This window comes from Dasypus novemcinctus, chromosome 18 (genome assembly GCF_030445035.2).
Source record: "Dasypus novemcinctus isolate mDasNov1 chromosome 18, mDasNov1.1.hap2, whole genome shotgun sequence".
In the NCBI taxonomy this organism is placed as follows: domain Eukaryota; kingdom Metazoa; phylum Chordata; class Mammalia; order Cingulata; family Dasypodidae; genus Dasypus; species Dasypus novemcinctus.
Genome location: NC_080690.1, coordinates 77,378,122 through 77,384,025, shown reverse-complemented (window position 1 = coordinate 77,384,025; position 5,904 = coordinate 77,378,122). Strand labels below are relative to the sequence as shown.

General features: G+C 41.7%; 1 pseudogene; it reads right to left on the bottom strand.

Annotated features, from left to right (window-relative positions):
• Positions 1–760: 760 nt before the first annotated feature.
• LOC105744356 (vomeronasal type-1 receptor 4-like) lies at positions 761–1,656 on the bottom strand (annotated as a pseudogene).
• Positions 1,657–5,904: the final 4,248 nt, after the last annotated feature.

Below are 5,904 nucleotides of genomic sequence, written 5' to 3'. Positions count from 1 at the left end.
CTAATGTAACTTATGGGCTGTAGCTAACAGTAATATTGTAATATTTTGTAGCAATGGCATCATTTGTGATTTAAACATGTCAACATGTATGTAATTTTTTTTTTGTAAAGAAGTGAAAGTGTATTTTTGTGTTACCCTTTATTCGACTAGAGTTGAATCTGGGCATTTTTGTGTGAGAATGTTTTAAACGTGCTAATATTACTTAAAATTATATTTCAAAGGACTGCCATCTCTCTAAGGATTTAAAGTACAACTTTTATAATTTGAAACAAAATGTTTTGTCGAGTTTCACCTCATGCTACCTCATTCTTGCCTGAGAACATGTTTTTTTCACTTTTCTGAATGACCCTCTCTCATGTTGTTGCTTTCTCAAGGAAATTCTCCAACAATACTATGCTTAGTTAGCTTCAGGACAAATTTAATATGTCAGATTGAAAGCTGATTTACCACATAATCCCCAGAATGTTTCAGAACCTGCTGGTTTTTTATTGCACAGTCCCTGAATGCAAATATTATTAAAATTTCAACTCTATAAGTATTTCCATAATAATTACTTAGTAATGCATTACATTCGCTATTTCTTTTTTAGTTACATTATTGGGGCAGGAGCTCATGTTGTCCTGCTCACTACTCTCTTTTCAAGTGATAACTTCATACTGGCTCTTACAAGTCTGGGCGATGGCTGAAAAGACAAATGAACATTGTGTAAAATCACATGCCTTCTGTATATCTACAAGGTTAGTAGAATTCCTAACCTTGCTCAGGAAAAGCAGAGTCTGGAGACACTGCAACCTCGGCTCATGAGAACAAAGGGGCTGACAGCTGGGAAACATGCACTGAATACTGCAGCCATGTCCACCAGCCACCAGCTGGGGTTATCAGAAAGAGTAATACAAACCTGGAGGATGGAAGAGAGGGTGTAAAAAGATACAAAGGTGCTCACCAGGGCAAGGATGGTGCGAGTGGCTCTGGACACAGGGGAGGTTCTTGGGGAGTGGTTGGTCCCGTGAATGTGTCGGACCCGCTGCTTGTGCCTGGACAAGATAGAAACCAGGGAACTGCTGGCCCAGAGCATGAGCCCCAAACAGAGGACATCAGAGAATGACAGCAAGGCTGCCCGCAGGGAGCTTACGACCTTGTTGTCAAGTTTAGAATAACAATACTGCAAATATTTTTTCTTTTCAGTAGATCATTTCTCCATTTGCTGGTCACATGCACAAGGAAATCGATATTTACCAGCATGTAGACGAGCCAGCATAGGGCTATGGAGATGCGGATGTACTTGGGAGCTTTTCCTTTAAGATCTGCCCATCTGGAGTTCCCAGGGCTGATAGTGGTGGCCTGGAAGACACTCAAGAGGCAGGTGGTGGCCATGGACATGCCCCTGCCTACACCATGAAAATAGTAAAGAAGTTTGCATCCATAATCAGTATGGAAGCATTTCCAGCCCAAAGCTGCCATTGTCTGTGGGACTCCTATGGAGAAGAGAACCAAGGAATTGGCTACAATCAGGTGCTTGAGAATCAAATCTGTGGCTCTTAACCTGCACCCTGTGAAATAAAGGTAGAGATGATGGAGGAGAGAGACATTTCCTATGACAGCAACTACAGTCTGGGATAAGAAGACTATTTGTATTGCCAAATTCCTGGAGGGCATTCTGCCAGTTCCCAGGGACTGATATTTGACTTGAGAGTCTGAGGAATCTGCAAGAAAATATGAGGAGTGTGCTACAGTGATCAGGCCTACTGAAATCCAATATTCTCCACTTATCACTAAGTGTATTAGAATATTACAATATTCAAAGTTGTTCTAAATTACGAGATTTCAAGAGATGAAGACGTGTCCTTTAAAAAGAACGTTTGAAGTAGGAATCTCTACTAAGAAGGCTGCACATGAGGTAACTTCTCTATCTTCACAAATTCATGAGTCAGGTATTATGGAGTTTTCATTAAAAAGATGATGAAAACATACACAGAACATTTAGGTAATTTTTTAAAATTCACATCTTGCTTAGGGGCTAAGTTGTGACTTGAACCTGGTTAGGCTCATTGCAAAGAAAGTGCCATTAACCACTGTGATAACGAAAAAAGTTTGTTAGGTGTGTTCTTCCAGATCTATATTTAGCTTTCATTATTATTATTATTTTTCCATTTTTTAAGATTGTTGTTATGCCTTGTGTCTAGATTGTAAATTAGTAGTATGTTATCTTATAGTTTTGGTGGTAGCAGTTTTCCATTTATGTGTAAGGATATACTCTACAGGCCAATATTATCTGTGAATGAAGATTTGGAGCTCTTAATATAAAGTAGATCTTAACAAAATATCAATTGTACAATATAGTATGGGAACTGGCTCCTTGAGTCATTTGGATTTTATGAATAGGAGAATGTCTCCATATTAGGATAGTGTTTAGAGAGACTCAATTACTTTTATGTTAGGAAAAAAGCACCGTGTCACCTCTCAAAGGAATTATTGACAAATCTCATCTCTCCAATACTAAGGGCAATGTAACAGTAATATGAGATAAAGCATTGTAGAGTAGAAATGAAATTACTCTTCATGTGTGCATTAATCCCTGACTTAAGTAAAGCTAGTAGCAAGGTAGTAATCCTCCTGAAAGATTTTACAATGAAGACATAGGCAAAATAACATCTGTACAGTGAACACCGTGTGCATTTTTATAAATCTAAATAAGAGAACTTTGGTTTGTTATTAATATATTATTAAACCAATCTGGCAGCTGCTGTCTGAAGCCCACCTTTTCAAAGTTCTGTGTTCCTTAAATCCTGCTTCTGACAGACTCCCATAATGAAAAGGCCCTGGATGTTTTCAGTAGAGACATAATTACTGTCTCTGTTAAATGTTTCTTACTCCCAGAGCTAGGAAACATTTGCGTCATCTCAGCAGTTGCCACTTCCATCTACTGCTTCTGCACAGGACGAGATGATTCCCATTCATTCACCCTACTTTTTATTACAAGTTTAGAGTTATTATAGGCACACGTCTTGTTACCTAGAAGTCATTTCTATGATTCCTGAAAAGGTGGCTGAAGAGCAATTGATTTCAGAATCTCAGATCTCCAACACCTGTTTTAAAAAATTTAATCCCCAGAATCCCTGTCCATGAAGATTGCATTAGATCCCATTAGGAGCCATCAGGAACTGACGTCAGGTCTGGGAACCCCTTCTCTCTTTACTACCTCAGGGATGATTCGTCCTTCCTGGGTGGCTTTGGCACTGGACCTGCTTCACACTCTGAAGGGTCTTATTTCTGAAACGATCACTTCCCCAGCTTCCTCATATCCCTCCTCCTCTAAACTCTGCCTCTCAGCATGAAATAGAAAATACTCACGGACTGCTTCTGGCTGCTGGGACAGTGGGCTCCGTGTGACGGTCTCAACAGGCAGTGTGTGTGGGAGGGAGTTAGATATGGGATTGAAGTTCCGTGACCTCATCTCCCCACAGACCTGCAATTACCATTTCACTAGGAGTGGCCTTGACAGGTCAGGCTTGGGGAGCTGAGAATATTTCTGAAAAACATTTTCCTCAGTTGTTAACTACCAAAATGAATTACAAGTTCCTAGAGGCCATTGAAATTGGGAGAGAGGGTCTTGGGACAGGCAGGGTCTCATGGGAAGGGGTAGACAAGACTGAGGCCTGGCAGGGGACTGACTGACAGTGGGTGAGTGGTCTCAGAGGATGCCATGCTTCTCTAAGACACCCTTCTTCCCCAAAGTAAGTACTTTCCAAACCTTTAGACCACTGGGTGGCATTATCAGGTTATTGCCCAAGAAATGGAATCAAAGCACCTGAGAAGGATTTTCAGAGATCCAAGTCAGGGGAACACCGTGCTGACAGGTAATCAATATCAGCTAATTGGGATTTCTAGGTGATATGGACATTTTGAAGGAAAACAGTCTTACCAATACTGAATACCCAATAGTTACAGGAAGACTAAATAGATAAATAGATCTATAACTACAGAAAGAGAAAAGTTTATGACACTTTCAGAAATGAAAGCACAAGAATCAGATATTAATAGTTTAATAAGTCTTTCATTTACCTATCAGATAAGACGATGCTAATTTTTCGATGTGAGCACATTGAATGGGCATCACCATCCTCTACCCTTATTTTTGGCTGAATTTTCAGGAATTAGCACCAATTGCTTTTGTACTCAATATGTGTTCAAATTAATCATTTGGCTTTTCCCGTGAATAAATCCTCACTTCACCCAAGTCCACTAACAAATGTCTCTCAGTTCTCAAGTCAGGGATTATAGCCAAAATAATGGCCAAACGGTATCACACCCACACCCACACCCACAGATGCACACTCATGTGCATAATTGTTCAAATATGCGCCACACACATATTGACTCACAAATTCACTCTTTCAACTTTCACCACATTAAACACACACTCACATTTACATGCGGTATGATGCACACTCCTCCAAATACACACAGTCCTACCCACATGCATCAAGTTGCACTCACACCATAAGCATGTGTCAATACCTTGTTCACATGTGGAAAAAAAGTGGTATCTCCACCTCATTAGCCTACCCTTTATATACTCTTTCCAGCTTTGCAACAACTCTCAAGGATGCTGTTACATGTGCAAAATATGAAAATGCTGTCAGCACTGAGAGGAAGGGAAAACCTTGTAGTGTTGGAGGAATGAAAGGGCATGAGCCTTTGATCATGTTGGGTAAAAATAAGGGCTGGGGGAATTGGGGAGTAGGTAGAAGAGGGAGAAACAGAGGGCTTGAAAATGTGGGAGGATAGAGAGTGAAGATGAGGAGAGAAAGCAAGGTTAAAATCAGGAGGAAATGCCCCAGGTGGGTCAGAGTGCACTGTTATTCTTAAGGGTGTGAGTGCACCAAGCATCCAAGAGATTTAAGGGAACTGGAGGTGCAAGTGCTGAAGGTATCAGGGGTGCAGGATGAAGGTGTTGGTGCCCAAGGCATTAGGGGTCCAGGAAGGAGGTGCTCATGCTGAAGGCAGTAGGGGTGCAGGATCTTATGGGAAAGATGTAGATAATGGGGAGGTCTAGATCATGGTTGAAGGTTTTTAAGAGGAAGAGTGGGTTAAAGGCATGAGAGACTTAATGTCAATGAGGAATTAAATAAAATGAGGGAGAGGGGAAATGAATGGACTGGGCAGGTCCCTGAGTTATTGGTGACCCAAGACACAGATAAAGAATGGGACTGGCAAATGGAACTGGGAAAGGTAATGAATGGGCCCCAGGAGGTAAAATGGGGGCAAGTTGCTAGAGGGAAGTGGGTACAAAACTGGGCATGAGTGGGATAAAGGGCTCAGGAGAAAACATCAGGGGTAATAGGGCTGGGGTGGGGCAGCAAGAAATGGGGAAGCTGAGGACACCCAGTGGTTGGGGTCTCAGGTGTTTGAGGGCAAGGGGCATAGAAGTCATGAGAGTTGGTCAATCAGCGGAATAAGGAGTATGAGGGACTGTGGAGGGATGGAGGTCAGAAAGTCCATGGGAGCAAGGTGGATTCCAATTGTAAGTCAATTGTAGAAGTCTAGATGTGCCAGGTAGAATGTAGTGGGAGTGGAATCGAGGTTTAGGAAATGTCTAAAGGTCACTAGCATGGCAGGGTAGAGGTCACTGGGGTAGATTAAGGAAGTATGGAGGGGTGAGATGGAGCTTGAAATGGAGTGTTTGTGGTTCATCCAGAATCAGCAGATGAGGAAACAACCTTGCTTATATAAAAGACCCTTGAAAACTCCTGAAATTAAACATACAATAGAGGATGCAGGTAGGATTCCCATTGCATACCACAGCACTGCCTTTTCTCACTCTTCTCTGGGAATACCAGGTATAGGCTGCAACCCCAGTAGATCTGCCAGGTTAGGGTTAGTGTTAGTGTTAGGGATGGGGGT